The sequence below is a fragment of the Triturus cristatus genome, chromosome 10 (assembly GCF_964204655.1).
Source record: "Triturus cristatus chromosome 10, aTriCri1.1, whole genome shotgun sequence".
Classification (NCBI taxonomy): Eukaryota; Metazoa; Chordata; class Amphibia; order Caudata; family Salamandridae; genus Triturus; species Triturus cristatus.
Genome location: NC_140593.1, coordinates 192,912,910 through 192,932,364, shown reverse-complemented (window position 1 = coordinate 192,932,364; position 19,455 = coordinate 192,912,910). Strand labels below are relative to the sequence as shown.

General features: G+C 42.1%; 1 protein-coding gene across 1 annotated transcript in view; it reads left to right on the top strand.

Annotated features, from left to right (window-relative positions):
- AHR (aryl hydrocarbon receptor) overlaps positions 1–19,455 on the top strand; it is a 342,269-nt gene that overhangs the window by 317,523 nt on the left and 5,291 nt on the right. The window lies entirely within an intron of this gene.

The following is a 19,455-nucleotide window of genomic DNA, read 5'->3' as shown; positions in this document are numbered from 1 at the left end:
GAGGGTGATAGTGACGAAGGTGGATCAGATCTGGTTAAGCTGAAACAATGGCCATACTTCTTTAGGGCTCCACACATGGGCTTCACTTCTTATCCCATACCCCGTCAGCATCATTATCATCCTTTGTATTTACAACTAACACATAAAACAAGGGCTCCTGGGCTCAAGATGGAGAGAGGATCTATCTCCTGGAATTGCAAGCCCTGTTGCGGAATATAGATGAATAAGATGTTGTAGCACATATCTTGAAGCACAAATCATTCACGTGTGGTCTTTGTTGTTGGTGGAAGGGCAGAGTCTTCTAGATGACAGTGGTGGGAAATGCACAGAGGCGTCATGGGTCTTAGACTCATCTGTGCGCCTGTTGGGGCAGCACCAACAACAAGTTCCCTGGAAAAAGTTTGCACACATCACAGCATGGAGGCGGTTTACTTAGGCAGCCTTGGAGCATGGCTACTGGAGGCAACATCTGCAACAAGAGCTGAGAGGAAAATAGGACACAGTGATTAATCAGGATTCAGAACGGAGCAACAGTGCTCCTGTTAAAACCAGGCGTTTGACAGTGAGCTCCTTAAATACAGTAATCAGAGCCAGATCAGAGGCTCACATGTTTTCTCTGTTAAGAATACAATACTGAGCTGTGAACTGAATTTTTCAAAGCAAAAGCTGTTGCCAGCAAAGTGCATAGGCCAGATATGTTAACTTGCGAGCCATGTGGGAAGACTGACCACATGCAACCCAAGTTACCAGACAAACAGAAAAGCCTTGAAGTATCTGTCACAGGAGAACAGCATGCTCCCGGTACCCATAATGTTAATAAAATCAAAGCAGGGTCTTTTCACTTAAATAGTGTAGAGAGGTAGGTAGGCTGTAGAGAACTAAGATTAGGTGGTGTTATTGAGTCTAAAATGACAGTGCATCATCTGTCTACTGATGTTTGAGAATCTGCAGCAGCTTTTCTCTACCAGATACAGAGGAAGATAACCTGATTTGACATCCTTGTTTCAGTTACTAACCTAAGAATTGTAGCATACGGCACATATGGTTGTTGAGAGGATTCAGATTTTTTTTACTGAGAATTTCCTTAACACTGAGGTCTGGGCGAAAGAGAGAATGCACAAGGAAGAACTCAAAAGGCTTTTAGAAATCCCACCTGAGTAAAGTATTGAAATAAATTGAGGAGACATTATTTATGCAACTGAAATATCACAAACTTAGATATTAATATCTACCTGAGGCTACTTAGTAGATAGTCATAACCATAGTGAAGAGGAGTATTAGAAGACATTCTTAAGGAGTTTGTGGTAGTAAATATTGAGGTATCTCTCTAGCACTCATACAAGTTCCTGGGAAGAAAAGATCTTGTAGATCACCTCAAGCGTTCCTCATTGGTAGTTTTGGAGGGGATTTAGGAAAATGCCCTTAGTGCTCATACGCATTTATTGTGCAGGAGCTCCCTTTTGTCACCTTACCATCCCATCATCTCTTTCAATCTCGCTTTGTAGCTGACAATTTTAGATTGATGCAATGTTTTTCACTGATATGTTTGATGGAGGAATTGATTAGTAATATTTGCAAGCTATCAGTTGGGTTGGGGGCATGTACAGGCCACAGAGGAGGCTTTACCGGTAGTACAGTTGTGTACGTGGAGTCTCTCTGGATTTATGTTGTGTGCTGTGTCTCTAAATTAAAGGATTCATTAAAGCATTTTTAAATTTAAACACCAACTTTTGAGTCACACTTTGCAGCAATTGATCTGTGGATTTCCAAAAGGTTCTTACCTGGCACAATTAATGTTAAATGTTATGGGTTGATAAAGTGATTCCTAGAGAGGTACAAATGGTAAGAGATGTAAACTCGTTAAAAAAGTTCAGAAATATGAATTTTGTTTGATACCTGTGGCCCTCCCCCTTTTATATAAATTATGTGATGTTGGGCAATTAATATTATGCCCTAGTGATTTACAGGCGATTTACATATTGGGGGTAAGGTTACTCCATTACCATAGTGATGGAGTACCCTTACCCCCAATATAATGGCCTGCCCTTCGAACTTATTTGTGGCTAGTGGCGGCTCCACGAGGGGGGGCAATGGGGCAGGGGAGGGGCATGGTGGGGGGTAGTAAACGCGGGCATACGGCCGAACGGAGTTGAGTAAATAAATAAATAAAACAAATTACCTTGTGCGCTGCATCACCGATTTAGTGTTGCAGTGCGTGTAATGTAATTCGTTTTATTTATTTATTTACTCAACACCGTTTGGCCAGATGGCGGGGTTTACTACCCCCCACCCTGCCCCTCCCCCGGCCCGCCGCACCACCCCGCAGCACTCCCTCAAGGAGCCGCCACTGTATGTGGGGGTCTACAGTTTGGCAAAGGAGGGGACTACTTCGAGAAGTGGCTGCAGGTCCGCCCGCCGATTTTAGATGGGCAGACATATAGCCATTTTTTACTGCCCATCACTGCCAGAAGAACCCTAGCGGTAAGGGTCAGTAAAAAACAAAGATGTCCCCCTAGCCAGGGCAAATAAGTCCTATGGCGAGGGATGCATTGTTTTTTTTTATTTTCAAAAAGAAAATCCCACTTCAAGATTTTCCTTCTAAAAATAAAAAAATAATAATTATGACGGACGTCTCCATCATGTTGACGGAGCCTTGCATCAAACTTAACAAAGCTGTGGCAGCCGTTTCTGGCAATGCTTAAGAAATGACTACCGGCTTGGCTGTTAGCAGTTGAGGCCTCAATCAGGGCGACAGAGTAGTTTACTCTTTTGCCCATGCCAATGTACAGATCGGCCCCATAGTTTCCCTGTAAGCCAAATTTTTTCGGAGTTTCTGCATGATGGTCAGATGACATCATATAGCTCTGCATAATTCAAGAAAATATATTGATTCATATTTAGATGATGCATAGGTCTGGACCGGAAATATGTTGGTGTCGTATACTTCAATTTGTTTGTCTAGCCATATACTGACACATGTAAAAATGGTGTGGCCCCTGCAAAATATATTACAAATGACATCAGAGACTTGTCATGCTGATGTTGTCGGTTTTAATTAAATTTTGGGGTCTGATATACTGCTAGTGCCTGGGCACTCAGTTTTAATGACTGTCAGGTTCTAACTTGCTAGCAAAGTCTGACCTCCAGTTTGAAGGTTCATACTTGCTGCAGGTGTTTCTGGCAGTCAGATGAAATGACAGTGCCATGCATGGATATTGTCAGTGTCAGGCTTTTAATGAATGCAGTATTCTGACCTATTGCTAGTGTGCACAAGCATTCGTTTTAACGTCAGTGTGTTTTTAGGTCTCGCCTGAGCCAGCGCTTTAGGGCTGCTCTGGCGAGAGTTTTTGTAAGTGGGTTTTGGAAGTGCAAACTAGTGGCTTTTTTTAGGCCTCCTGCTACAGTGCATGTGCGCCGGGCGTGCGCACCATTTGTCAGCCTGCGTGATCACTTTTGATGTTCTCAGTGAGCCGCGCGGCCACTAAGAACATCAAAGCGGCCGCGAAAGTGCACACCATTTGCCAGCCTGCATGCCTCTCTCCGCTTACCCCCCTCCCTTATCCCACTTCCTGCTTGTTTATTTTATTTTAACAGAACCCCCAGTAAAAAACAGTCCATGCCTCATTGCCATGTTGCGGCAGGTATGCGTCTCTCTCATATCTCTACCTCAGACAACACAAACCTGACAATTCTTCATAGCACACCGTTGTCCTTTACTCATGTATTGCCGAAATATTAGTTAGACTTACTACAGGTAACCCTCACAACCCAAATAAAATCGAGCTGCTCTTCGTTTTCAGTCGCTTCAGTATTTTCTATCTTAAACCTGGAAAGTTTAATGTGTGGAAACATCGCCATCTAGTGGAAGGTACAAAAAAACGATGCTAAAAAGGTCAAAATTCCTTCAAAGAAGTCCTGCCCGCTGAAACCCTGGCTGCTTCATGTGCTCATTAGTGTCACACCCTTTTCCCATCATGACTGAAGATACAGTGGCAGATGAGTAATTAGTTTTGTCCTTTTACAAAGCACAGAAAAGGTGCAGGGAACCTTCTGAGCACTTTGTAAATTGTGTAAAACTGCAATGAAATGTCATACTCCTACATCTAAAACTTACATCAATAAATCTTTCGAAATCAAGAGTAAAACTGTTTCTAAGCAATTATATTTACGGCCACTTGAACTACGCTATTCTGCGGCCACCGCGTTTTCCGCATAATTACTACTTTGACGCATTTTCCTCATAATCCATCATCTGCTACGTAATCTGCAGATTTTAACAAGAAAGATGTTTCTTGCCCAAAATGATCAAAAGTGAATAAAAAAATCGCAACACGCGTTCTCCAGCAGGGGAATGTTTTTCGCAAAAATTGACTGGCCGCTTAATAGTTGTGCATTGCTGTATTTGTTAAAATAGTGCATCAGACAATACAGGAAAGGGCTTTTTGGGTAGCGGCCTGAGAATCACTTATAGGCATGTTTCACAGTCAAAGCAAACAAGCATTTGCAATGCAATAGGTCTCGCATTTGCGAGAGTTTAAGCTATTGGCATTGTAAATGACAATGTCTTTTATTTATGTTTTATAAACAAAAACATAAATAAAAGGTCATTTACAATGCCAATAGCTCAAACTCGCATGAATGCGAGACCTATTGCATTGCAAATGCTTGTTTACCTTTGGGAAGTGTTTGGGGTTACGGGGAGGAACAGTTGAGTTGGTGCCTCCTGTGGACCGCAGGAGCATCAGACCATGTAGGAGGGCAATGAAGAAGGGATCTCCAACTGAGTGTGTTGGACTGACTGAAAGTGTTAAATAAATTAGACAGTCACTCTGAAAAAAATCAGTGCAGTTGAAGCTTTTGTATATATACCATGGGTTCACAGTACTTTTCACTCATTTTTCGGTGTATCATGGTAGCTATAACTATGTGCCAGTGCTTGTTTCACTATTCTTTTAACAAATATACAAGTAGTGGGATTCAGAATATCAGTGCTTAATTTGTAAAACAATAAGTCCTGGGGCCCAAAGTCGTACATCTGGGACTACGAATATTGGGGGGTGCTGAATAACAAAGCTGCATAGTTGTGATTCTGCCTAATGCCTCTTTTAATCATCACCTCCCTGCCCCATTATCTCACTCATGCTGGCTCTTTAGATGAGTGTTGGTAGCTCGCACGGGCAACCACTGCCTCATATTAAGCACTTAGAGAAGATGTCAACCTTCCCCTCATGCCATTTGCTGTTTATTGCTTCATTCAACCTCTTAAGGAGTTCTTTCTCTGCAACTCATAAGTCACAATTTTCCATCTGTGAAATGCAATCAGTCATCAAACTTTTTGTCACTTTCAAACCTAATGTCACAGATGCTTTCAAAAAGCAAAACAACCCTTTTCATACATTTTTCCATGGCTGCAGGCAATTTGAGCATTTTTCAGGACTCAAAAGTGTGAGTCTCCACCTTTGAAGGCTCCCTTATTGGTTTTTCTTTTTATGCCAATCAGGACAGCCTGACTCCAAGATGACTTACCTAAGTCATATAAGTGAAACAAGAAAAGCTGACATTTCTACTGCTTTTGGTCAAATACCTGTCCTGCCAAAGCGGTTTCCGTGCTTTATTGAGGTACCTTTCACTTTTTTTGTTTATGCTTGTGGCTTCTCCTTGTGTGGCATTGCAAATATTCCTGCTGACTTGGTGTGTTTCCTTTCCCTTGAGAACAGCCACCACACAGCACTATTTCCCATAAGTATGCACAGGTGAGAGAAGGTGCATCTTTGTAAGGAAGACCCACTATACACAGCTCCCCTGCATTGCTCGGGGTATCCTTCTCTGGCACCAGCACTGATCTTTTTCCTGATGCCTTTTTCTCTCAACTGTTTAGCTTTCATATAATCCTACCAAGAATGGCTCCTTGTGCACACACAACGGCTAGTAGCTTTTCTGCCAAGTAATTTCCTATGGTTTATAAGAAGCTTTTGCCCGAGGGATACAGTACCCCCTGTAGACTTCCACTTTGAGGTGGTAACGCAGTATGATTGCAATGTTTGCTTTCAGCACCAACAACAGAGGTGTCTTCTACATTTTTTTTGTGCTTGTGGCTGCTCCCTGTGGGTAGCACCACAACTACACCTGCTCCGTCGGTGTCTCTAATAACTTGAAAACACTGATGCAGCGCTCTTCCCTTCTGTATATTTGGGTGAGAAGATGTGTATCGCTGCTGTTTATAGCCACTCTTGTTCATGTGCCACTCATTCGATATCTCCCATTGGTGCAGTCTCTGATCTTCTAATATATTAAATATCTACCATTTAACGTAATAGAAAAACTATTTTCCCAGGATGGTGTCTGTGTGCAAAGGCAGCTACTGATGACTTTGGTGCTAAGACATTTCCTGAATTTCAGAAGCAGCTTTTGACTGAGCAGAACCTTTGACCCCTCTGTACTTGTTAGTTTTAATGCCCTTGGAATCTTTCTGTGTCTGTTTATGTACTTATTGCTCATTGCACCCAAAGACTGGAGCTCGCAGGGTTGGTGTTGAGTAGGGGTGAAGGGAACTCATGGAGTTTCACTCCTCAGAATTCTGCAGAGTTACATGAAAACTCTGTGAAATTCCGCAAAGTTCCACAAATGGGCGAAATTAGGCAAGCTGAGCTGTTCGCTCTGATTTTTAGTGCCAGGAGCTCATTCTGCACTGAAAAATCAGCACAAACTGCACACTGTGGCGAGCCAGACGACACTACTTCTCAAGTTGATTTCGCTGCTTCCTTTTGTCGTACTTTTGTGTACTTATTTATGCAAACAATAATCATTGTTTTCTGGTGTACACTATAGTCATTTGATTCTATAAGCCCTTGTTGATTCACTTATCCCTTGATCTCCTGCCATTGTTCTTCTGGGTAAGTTTTAGAGATGTCATCGTGTTGGTTGTTATTGTCAAGGCACTGTTTTGTAATCTAGTGAGATCTCGAGTGTTCTTGAATATTTTAATGGCTCAAATTTAGCTGTCAAGATTGGTCAGTGAGATATGTGTTAGCTGTTGATGAAAACTACTTTGAATTTCAAAAGAGACACACTTTATCCTTCTAAAATTAATCAGATGACTGCCATGAATCAGATAGTCGTAAAAGTTTTAAAAACTGTGATATTAAGTGCCACATAAATTATTATTTATCTTGTTTAATCATGTTTATTGCTGAATATCCTTTTAGGCAGCATATCTTGTAACAATATAACACCATGTCTTTGTTGTCTGTGGATTTCCACAATGTTTTGCAGAATAGCTAGTGCAATCTATCAATCAATTAATCCAAAATATCCAGTGTTTTATAAAAAACATAGCAAAGCTATATTTAATATTATGCTTATTAATGTATGTGTAACCTATTCCTCACCCTCTGAATACCAGGTTGCCAAAATATGGCACAGTCCACCTTAGTGAAGTAGTGTAGTGTAGTGTTTTAATATGTTTGCCCAGTGGCTGGGGCCTTTGCCAGCACTGTGCAGGAAAGCTGTACGCGATCAACACCAAGAGTTATCGAAAGATGCATATTCTGAATCCTCTCACTCCCATATGAAATACAGATACACACAGATGTGTGACTGTATACAGTGTCATCTTCAATGAGGCACTTGTTTTCATGAAATATTTAAACAAATATAATTGTATGTATTTATGTAGTACTGGTGAAAGTGCATATGGTACATACCAACTACTAAATTAAGATGCAATGGTGTTTTGTATGTATTTGACAAATGGACTCTTTCCTGAGGATGTACATGTTATGTTCCAGGCAAGCCTGAGGGCAATTTAATCAACAGTAAGATGGATGTAAGTAGCATTCCCAAAGGTCAAATGGTTGTGTCTATTATGGATTGAGAAAAGCAGGAAGTTCTGTAGTTGAGGCCAAGGGCTACGAAGGACCATTCGATCACCCAGAATAACTTAAAATATGGACTAAGCAACATGGTCATGTGTACTTTCCACAATACTTGACTGGGTTGATACAAGATTAATTATTCTCTCCAAAAAAAAGGGCGGTGCTATGGGGACTTTCAGTAACATTTGCATTATTTTTCTCCATTGCGTATAATACCACTATAAATAATGGATTTCATCATTCTTTTTTAATTTGAACCAATGTTATTGAAATTTTATGCATAATAAAAATTGCACGGTATATGTCAGCATGAGGTGGCAGTACAATGCCAGGGTAGTCCTATAAAGTGTTAATGTTACTGAGTAAAAATCTCAGACAAACAAAAGCGAATACAAATCAGCGTTAAAGAGACACCTAAATGAGGTACAATAATCTTAAAATCTTAAGATACAACATGTGAGCACCTCTGATGAACAATGAACATTATGCCCTCATCAGAATACACTGTGTCAAAGTAGGACAGGAAGGAAAGGCCACTTCAAGCGGAAACAATGAATAGAGAAAGAATAATGGAACAAGGGTGGGGGGATCCGTTGACGATGACAAGCCAGGTAGGCTCGATAGTACCATATGTGAGACATATACTATATGAGTGAAAGTACACTGGACAGCCCAAAGCACTATATGGATGTATGCTATTTACGGTTGTTTAGCTTTCTGCAGATAATGGTCAAAGGAATTCCAGAGGCGTCTTGCGCTGGATGTGTTATGTAGCTTGCTGTACATTATGTTATTTGCGCTTCTAGTGGAGCATAGCATATTCCACAATTTATTGAAAGGAACCTTGGTAGACGACTTCCATTCCGATAGTATAATTTTAACACCCAGTGGCACTATCAGCTCTATTAACAGTAGGTCATGTTTAGGAAGGTCAATGGTGTGTGTGTGGGCTGCAATTTCCAGTGTCACAGTCAAACAGGAGGTTGCAAACGGTCTCTTAAAAATATCTTCAATTGTCTGCTGTATTCTGAACCAGTGGGGTTGAACCACTTTACATGAGAGAAACATGTGCTCAAGTGAACCTGCATTCTCACAGCAGCACCAACAACTGTCTGTTGAAATGAGCCCCAATTTATACAGTTTGGACGGAGTCCTATATGTCTTGAGTATAGCCCAGAATCCAGATTGTGCGAGTGCCGGAGTAATTTTCTCCACAAAAGGAGATTGTCAGATTCTGTTCTATGTTGCATTCTTAAAGTGGGAGATATGTGCTGATGGAATACACGCTAGCCATTTCATTTTTAGGGTCTTGAGTAGGTGCTTTCTAGAAGGTTTGAACAATGTATACAGGTGTGATGCAGAGTTGCCTAATCTCCTTATGTTACCAAGTAGCCCTGAGAGGTCAAGGGAGTGAGGCCTCAGCAATTTCCTGATGGCGCTCTTAAGTCTCAAGATACTATAAAATGCTATGAGGAGAAGGTTATACTGTGCACTCAAGGAAGCAAAGGGAGCAGGGTTCAGGACAGTACCCAGATACCCAGTGATGTTTATGGCCTTGCTTGCCCACAAATCCCAAAATACAGTCTTCCCGTCTAAATTGATCTTGTGATTGTGCCATAAGGAGGCCAAAGTTGAGTCAGATAGGTGTTTACCCAAAAGCGTATCTATTCACAATAGAGCGGAGATTGCATCTGAAAGTATGAGTTGAGATTGAGGCTGTGGGAGTTTTGTTGGACCCCAAATGGAAAGTGTAGAGCTAAGAGGTGGAGGGTGAACTAACTAAAATTCAGTCTGAAGCCATAGGGGGGAATGATCATCTGCATCTCTGAACCACCATGAGCACTGAGCTGCCAAGAAGGCCTGTTGATATCTTGGAAATTCAGGCAGATTCAGACCACTCTCTGTCTTATTCAGCTTCTGCATAGCACCGGAAATCCTAGCGCTCTTACCTTCCAAAAGAAACTTATATATTTGCTTATACACAGATTTGAAGAAGGTAGTGGAGAGGTTGATAGGGAACATATTCGTAAGGAAGTTGACCAATGGCGCTATCATCATTTTAACCGTGTCTGCCCGACCCCACCACAAGATATATTTGGGTGACCATGTGTTTAGCAGATCTTTAATTTCGGACAATGTTTTGTTTTAATTAAACATGGCAGAGGTGTTCAGATCTTTACTGAACCAGATGCAAAAGTAATTAAGGGCCTCTGGCTGCCATTTCAGGCCAGAGACACACAGTGTTGATGAGGTGCAGTGGACATGTGATGAGAAGACCTTAGTCTTGGTTGTAACCTGAGACCCAAGAGAAACTCTCAATTTCTAACACAATGTGAGGGTTGGCCGTGTCTACTTTATCCGTGAATATTAATACATCAGCGGCATATTCAGGAGCTAGCTTCCTGCCTGAGTGGAAGTGCATGCCTTTGACATCATGATAGTGCTTGAGGGAGGAAAGGAGTGGCCCAATCACTAACAGAAACAAGAGTGGAGACAACGGGCAATCTTGTTGAGTGCCCTGGGCTAAAGTAAAGGATCCAGGGTCTCAAACGGGTCGATCGCGAGCTACTGGTAGCTTGCTGACAATCTGTCAGTAGCTCGCGGCTCGATGTCCACTTTTATACCCAGTCATTGTCATTTTGTATATTTTTAGGCCTTTTGAGCCTCTTATGTGTTCCTGTCGGCTGCCTCACGAACCAACTGCTCCCATTGGTTATTGAGCTTAGCTGGGGAGCTTTGGGACAAAGCGAGTGATCCTGGCCCGGCAGGAGCAGTGTTAAACTGCCCACAGGAAACCACAACACCTGCCATCTGCTGCCCAGCATCTCACTTTGATCATGCACGACTTGTGCGGCCTGAGCAGCAGCCCTAGAGGCACAACCAGCCTGCCGGCATAAGGTTTGTGGCAGAGAGAAACGTTTTGTTTAGAAAAAGATGGCTGTGTAATGCTTTATTCAGGGCATCAAATGCAAAAGATACTTTATTTTGTAGGAAAAAATCTGTCTGAAATGCTGTTTTAATTCAACATTACGTTAAAGCAGCGATATACAGGGATCTTTCATTTTTACGTAAAGCACATTGCAAGTTGTTCCTGCCCAAAACAGGAGACAGAAATATCATTTTACGGTTCTTTTCATTACATTTCAATGGAATAATGAGAGAAACGTAAAATTGAGTTCCTGACTCCGGTTTGTGCATAGGGGCAACTTGCAGGAGGTACTTTATTTAATATTTTTTTAAGAAACCCTTTAAAACGCTGCTTCAATGTAATTAAATAACGGGAGATATTTAAAATGAAGTGTTAATTTATTGGCACAATGAACATAAGGCTTAACACATCATTTTAAATGTATCACATTAAAATAAAATGTACCTCACTATTACAGTGCCTATATTTTCTGTTGTAAATACAGCCAATAAACAGGGAAAGCTGAGACATGACCCTAACAGTGAAAGATGAGACATGAACTAAGCTTAGCTGTATGACCCCTTCCTAGCACAAACACAAATTAGAAAATATTGCAAAACATGACACAAAAGTAATACAGAAATGCCATTTTTTGAAAATAATCACAACTTGTATTTCTCCGACATGTGGAACCACTCAATCAGAACATCAAATTATATCACTGCCTTAGAGGCTTTTTTAGAAGTGATAGTTTTTAAACATGAAACAGTCATGGACTCCCCCCATCCATGATGAAAATGCTATATTAATGAATTAAAAGGGAAGTTGTGTTCCATACATGTGGCATAGGATCTAACTACATGAAGCAACATGAAAGTTTTTGTATAGTGCACAGTGCACACCCTGAATTCAAGCATCTCAAGGTCTGATAAAGAAAAAGAAGGCAAGATCTGATAATAAAGAAAAAGAAGGCATGGTGTAACAAAATAATTTTATTACAGAATTTATATAGCATGTACTACCCCTTAGTGGGGCAATGAAGCTCTTACCTACATGGTCTGCAAGCTAGGTCATGTAAGCTATGTGGCTGGACTGATGTTGTCATTATTTTGTGTTCCTATAAGGCACATGTTTCAATGTCATGCGTGATGAAAACCAAGCTGCATTTACCATGTTAAGGGACATAGTGTGATGGATGACAAGACGTGCAGTCTGTTTTTCAGTATGCTGGTAGCTTTGCACAGCTCTGCAGAGCCCTATAATTTCTTACGATTGTAGTCTACTTAGCTGGTGACTGCAGAGCTCAGGATCAAACCATTTGTTGAAAAGGGAAGCCAGGAATAATTCCAGGTTTTCTGATTCCATGTTGTTCATTGCATACACTAAATGTGTATCGCTTTCTCCCTAGAGGCCCTTTAGTCAATGAAGTAGGGGGAGGGGTGACTCTGGGAACAATGCACGAGTTGTTCGGCCTTTAATAGCCAATGATAATTTTCCCTGATCAGAAGTAGCTCTCACCACAAAAAAGGTTGGAGACCCCTGATCTATATAGATGTCCGTTAACTCTAACTTTAACCATTGGACTTGGTTTTGTGGATGGGGGTTTTGCGGGGACTGGCTTAGGCTTATCAACCTCTGTTCATGGTGTGCTTTTAGCTGGCATCGGTTGGCCTTTTGTCCCATTCTGTTGCAATAGTAACATATTCTAAGGTCTGACTAGTGGCAACCTCCCTGACTTCTGGCGTTATAGTTAGGTTGAAACCCTCTTGTGTTTGGTGGTGGAGCCCCCTTCAAGACTGATACCATTTGCACGCTCGCGACAAACACGGCCTCCTTGAGGATGGTCTTTTTCAACTTGTTTTGAAATAACTTAGTGGTGTCTCTCTTGGTTTGTTCCTGTTTCTCCCTGTCCTTTTCTTGTTTCGTTTTGTAATAGTGTAATATTTGACCTTGTATCCCCCACCAGGGTTTGGTGTTCAACCCCACTATGCTGTCCAAACCGCTCTTCATCTCGGTGAGCAGCCCCTTTTTGTGGATATTATACAAGAATGCTACTTGCAAGCCCTTGTTGGTCCATGGCTGTCCATACTCTTGACCCTGTCATTCCCTTATTTTTTCCAGAAACTCTCCAGGTTTTATAGTTTCTGCCATTAACCCTCCTACATCATGGCGGGCCGGGAACATTTCCGTCAGGGCCGTCCATATATTGTGCTTGTACGAATTGAATGCATTCTCATCATGCTCGGTGTTTCTCAACGTGACTGCTTGGAATAAAGCTCAGGTGAACACCGTGTTAGTCTGCTCTCTGATGAGGTTGCTTAGCACACTCTTAACATCGCCTATCGCTAGATTTACTCCCGCTGTGTTCTTCTTAAAACATGGGGTCCATTTCCCCACTCCATCCAGCAACAGCAGTAGTTTAGTCCTGAGCCCTTCGTTATCCATCTGAGCCCAGGGCACATAGTTGGTCCCTGACCTGCCCTTCTGCAGTAGTGGGTACATTTTGGCTTAGAGGAGGTCCACTGGTTATTCCTTAACACAGCGTTCCCATCTTCTTAGACAACCCTGCATGTAGGGCAAGTTCCACTTGAGATCTCCCCCTCTGTGCTTGATGCTGTCTTCTGCAACAACCATGTCCTCTGGTCCGAAGGATCCCACCTCTGGCCAGGGTCCGTCCTTTCACTCGGTTCAGTGGGCTAGCTCTGCTCTCCTCATGTGCACGCAAAGTCACCATCCTACTTTTCCAATGTTTTCGTTGAGTTTGCACCAGGCTACCTTGGTCACTGATTTCCTAGTTAGCCCCTCTCCTACATTGACGATCCGGTGAGGCTCTGATCCTAGTCAGCAGCCCCTCCTCTAGTTCTGCCTCTGACTTTTCCATCAAATCGGTGCTCTGTACCTACCCCCGCTCTCCTCAGGAGGAGCCCATTATAAACAATGGGGTAACCCGATTAAGTCCTTAGACCTGGGTATTGATTGATACAGAGAACAATGATCCTTGACCAATAATTTAATAGGAACTTATTTTGTTTAACACGATAATCAGTTCAAACATTTCAGAGCTAGCAGATGTCAGCTCACAGTTTATATTCAACCATTTGGATTTGAAAAAATATAGAAGATGTGCAACAACCAATTTACAAAACAATTAATATTTATTCAATTGATAAAAGACACAACATGGTTCAGAAAAATGGAGAGGGTCGTAAAATGAAGAAAGGTTGTTCCAAGGGGAACGTGTAAAGGAGTGCTCAAGGGTGTCAAAAAATTCAAAGTATAGGGGGACATAGAGTTTTAAAGACTACAAAGAACTGATACTGAATAAACAGTTTGTTGTCACCTGGCCAATCAGAAGATAAAGTTTGGTAATTCACATCAAAAACCAGAATATATATTTTCTTGGTTGGAATGGGGGTGACAGGAAATTGTGGTCCAGGTACACATGAAGGGATTTCGTCAAACTTTATCTTGTGATTGGCCAGGCTACAACAAACTGTGTATCAATGACAGGTACCATGCATATGTAACCACGATCAGTGGCTGTGCAGACCCTGATAAATATGCCCAACCCCCCCAAGCGAGTATGAACTTAAGGTGGATAAGATGGCAAAGAAAGACTGTGCACCGGGATAGGTCAAACAGGTAAGTAGTTAGGGCAAGCATGTGTTGGCCACTGGAGGCTGAAAAGGCTTAAACATGTTGTGAGTGCACCAGGATGGGGAAAGGTGGTAAATTTCCGAGTGACAGTGACCCACACCTCAAATGGTCTGCTTATGTGTTGGCTCTAGGCCTCGGAACTACTGTGGATTCATTAGATTTACATCCGTTCAGGTAGCCACTCTAATCATCAAACCTGTGCTCTGCCAAACTGAATAGTGAGGTAATCATCACTGGAACGTCCCAGAAGGATTTGTTATGTGGGAGCGGGTCGTGCTTAGTGCAGGCACCTTTTACACTGTTTTGTGAATGCAGATTTTTGAAGTTGGTAATATGTGACAAAAATGTTTGTGTTCATATTTTGTGTGGCATTTCGTTTTGACAGTTATGTAATATTTCTGTTTTTGAGGATGCTGGGTTTTTGTGTTCTTTCATTGCAGTGTAATGTTGTTGTGATGTACTGTGGTAGTTAGGGTAGAGGGGAACAAGAAATTAGGCAAAGTATAGCTACATTTTGATTTTTGGGGGGAAATAAAGGAAAACAGGAACAGATAGAAAACCCACAACAGTAACAGATCAAACCAAGGTCAATAGGAGCAGACTCCCATTGACCTCGGTTTGATTTGTTCCTGTTGCGAGCACTAGTCCCAGCTACAAAAGTGGCACAGTGCTTTTAATTTTTTTAAACCCACTCAAGCACATAGAGGTATTCGTTTCTACTAATTACAACATTCTTCTCTCTAGGGGTGGAATGTTCTAATAGCCTTAGAGCCCTCTGTAGCAGGCTCGACCGGCCATTAAAGGCCCGCTCCCTTGTTAAAGGCCCTCACCTTTGGCTTTAATGTTGGAGCGGACTTTTAATGGCTGGCAGAGCCCCCTACTGCGGGCTCTAAGATTATAGTGGGCAGCCCCCACCACTATATTTATTTAAAAAATAGACCCTTGTGTCTAGTGGGCTTTCGGCACCCTCATGCCCCTCGGGTAGGCGGATTGGGGGTTATTACCCCTAACCGCCCTCCAGGGTGGGGGCAGAAAGACTGCTCTATTATGGAGGTGGGAGAGCACAAGCTCTTGCCCAAGGGGCTGCTTCCCTAAAGTTCCTGGTGTCTAGTGGGTGGATCTCTGCTTAGGGATTGCTCTCCTGTGGCGATCCCCGAACTGGGATCCACTGGGCCAAGATATTATACCTCCCCCACTCAGTGCTCGGGAGAGCTGAGATATGCCCCTGATCACTGATCAAGTTAAATTAACAGAAGCCCAAAGGCTCATTTTACTTTCACTTTAATGTAATGACGTCGGTGCGCCCTGCATGCTGATCATCATTACACTAAAACAAAACAAAAGACTCAGGCTGCTAGGGAAGTACTTCCCAAGTAGCCCAAGGTTAAAAAGCAATAAAGGACTCCCTCTAGTGCAGGGCATCAGAGGGACCTTTATGTGCCTCCCAAGTGTCAGCCAATGGCAGACAGGCTCACTGGGCAGGTATTGTGGGTGTTGGTCATTGGCCGACACCCGCATCTAAGGGGTTATTTTTCATGTTGCTTTGAGTATTTGAGTTATTGTACTGTGTTCTGTTGTTTTTCTTTGATATGCCAACAAATGCTGCTACATTTCCATCCAGACGCACCACATGCCTGTGACAAAAAGCCATTTACCACTGCCTACGGTGATAAAATAGTTCTATTTCAGCTCTGCAGCTCTATAAGACACCAGTCAGATTAAACCTGTGGCAGCGACTGTGTCTCAAAATCAGCACTTTATGTGATATAGCCCTGTTTATCTTACCGGGTTTTAATATGTTACTTTCATTGCCATCCAGGCTGGATGTTTGCCTGTTCATCAGACTTTAGTTTATGCATATTAGCTGTCATCCAGTTTTTGGATGGAAAGAAACATTTGTTTGTCTTCTAGAAGAATCACTTGGACTTCCTTTTGTCACATGGAGGCATTAGGCCCAGTTAAGAAATGCCATTTTTACATGCACACGTTCTTAAGATGCCTTGCTCCCTAAACACGTTGACATTTGACACACATTCATTTGCATGCGTATATGGGATAATATTCTTCAAACTCAGGTTCGCTTACAATACCACTTCGTAGACACTCTGTCAGAACACTTTGAACAGTCTTACAAGGGTTTGACTTGTTTGAAGACACTGTTGATTTGAAATCCATTTGGGTAACTTATGATTGTCATCTTCAGAGAAACAAGGCTTTATTTAGAGCATGCCTTATACCACAATAAAGGATTTTTCTGAACAAAACTGTGCTGCAAACATCTTGTCCGGGCCTGGACAAGATAAAACATTTAAACTCTCCAAACATTCCAACATTTGCACGATTTGCAAACTGGCAACAATTCACAAATTATACGGATGAAACATTAGACACCCTGCTTCGCAATGGCTCATACAATTCTGCACGTACCAATCAGAAAAAATAGTTAGTGTGGCTGTTAGACACTAACGGATGTCAGGCTTACTATCTGGGTGACACCTATGGGTTTAGTATCAGTAGGCTCAGGGGTTGTAATAATTTACAATGTTGGAAAGTTATGCCTAGATTGGCTAAAAAACTCAACATTGTCTCATGTAAAACAACACTTGTCCCTTCTTTCTGATGACATGGGATTACAGGACTTTTTACTCAGTCCTAGAAGACCATGTCGAAAGCGCTTTCTGTATGCAATATACAATGAAGTGTGGAAGATACCGCAGCAGGAAGCTTTGAGAGATAAGGCAACATTAACTGGGCTAATTTAGAAAGAGCTCTTGCAGTAGCAGATAATGGTATGACTACTCTATTTACCAGGATTGACTCTCTGGATAACATAGTGTCTTCTGCAATTGTTATCATACAGAGTGACTTGTCTTCTGCACAAAATGGGTTGTCGCAGCTTATAGCTATAATGTTACTGAGTTAGATTGTGCAGATGATCCGGTCTGGTCGCGTTCTGTGGAAACACCTAAATGCCACTAGCTTGATTTTGCCATATAACCTCACAAAAGAACAGACAGTCATGGCAAAAAAGGATGCATCATATACCATATTGCACATAGAAAAGCTAGAGAAACTACTATTCCTTTTTGCTGAAACACCTTCAGTATATTGGATAATCCACTGATTCATTTCTCTGCCAGTTTCGGCATTTCACATCCAATACTGCTTGCAGCACGATCAAGTGGGAAAATAAGAGATGCTAGGAGAAGGGTATGTACACAAATCATGGATCTTACCTTTCAGATACTGATGTTGGAATAGGGAGATTTTGGTTTTTCTTAGTGGGACTGACTGTGAGAGTGCCTTGGGATATTCCTTAGTTTGCAGGCATGTTGCATGTCTACGGCAAACTTGTTATGCTGCTTGAAAGGTTCCTCAGCTGGTGTGATCCGTCCAGCTTTCAGATTACTCTTGAATTGAAGTTAGTTGATGCTGAATGATCAAGGCTGCTGTGGAATGAGACAAGGCATTGACTATCTATTAACGGTCTCTGTGATTGTGACTGTAAGGATACAAGTAATGTTTCCACCAGCCAGCACAGTTAAGGATGCAATGCTTTGCCCTTTGATGAAGCTTACAAATGTGTGCTTTAACGCTTTAAACAGACAGAGAACCTTATTGTTCCAGAAAGATGTGGCCTTAACATCTGAAAGGGAGACATTTGATGTTCAAGTTGCAAGGTCTTCTTCTGAGATACAGTCGCTACTCTGCACTAATTTCTCACACCATTTTGGGGAGCTTGTGCGCCGCATTTTTAACATGTCTAATACAGCAGGAGTGTCCCACTTCTTTAAGACAATTGGCTCTGGGTTGGTTTGCACCTTACACAAAGTCTTCGGAGTTATTCCATCATTCATACACTCCATACTTGGCAGCATTTTTGGAGGATTACCGCTTGTCCTGTGCCTAGGTGTTGGCACTGTGCTTTTATTTTTTCTGCTCAACAAAGGATGTCCCATCATAAGGCTAAATGGGAATAGCACTACCACACTTGCTCCTGTGTCGAGAACATATTATACAGTGCTTTGGTGCACCCTTGCATCAGGAATTGAACGACCATTGTTTCTTATCATTTTGGTTGTCTGGCTACACTGCGTGCAGCCCATTTTCCACTGCCTGTTGTGCACCTTTGAGCGTGCCCTGGACATATGCTTGGAATTGCAACTGCTTGAATATATAGACATTGCCCAACTGGTGGACCCCCTAACCGCTCTCTTGTCATTGCTCCTGAATGCATATTATGAGCCCTCCTGGGAGGCTTCAGCTCTTGGTTTTTCTGGATCCTGGCTCGCCTTCTACGTAATCTGCACTGGCTGTTCCTCCCTTGGCGGACTCTGAGGAGGATGGACTGAAACATCTTTCCTGTATAGACTTTATGTGTTTGGTGCCGCTGGGAACTTCGTATGCCGTTGCTGGGAACAGCAATCTTGCATCCCCTCCTTGAAACACATAAACAATCTGGCAATTTCGAGGATTGGTACATTTTTTTAATTCAAACTTGCTTTTAACATCCCAAATTGTTTTACGGTTTTTATGTTTTTACATATAGGTTTAACATAGTATCTAGATACCCTTGTTTAAATTGGCTCACGTCCAAGGAGTGGGTGTCAAGTGGAGGTATTAGGCCCGGTTAAAAAATGCCATTTTTACATACGTTCTTAAGTTGCCTTCTCTCCATAAACATGGGGACATTTGACACACATTCATTTGTGTGCACATTTTGGATAATATTCTTCAAACTCAGTTTTGCTTACAGTGCCACTTCATAGCACTCCATCAGAACACCTTGAACATTCTGTGCAAGGACTAAGTTCAGCGTGAAAGATGTTATTTGTTTTTGCCCGCTCTGCAATAGAGCTATCCCAATAGTATATATGACATTAAGCCTTTGTTTAGACAGAGAAGCATTTCACTGGCACTGAGACTTCAATCCGTTCAGGAAATCCAGCTTAGCTGATTCGTGTTTGCTTCATGCAAGAGATGCCGTCTGGCTCTACACCAAGATGGGCAGCTTCA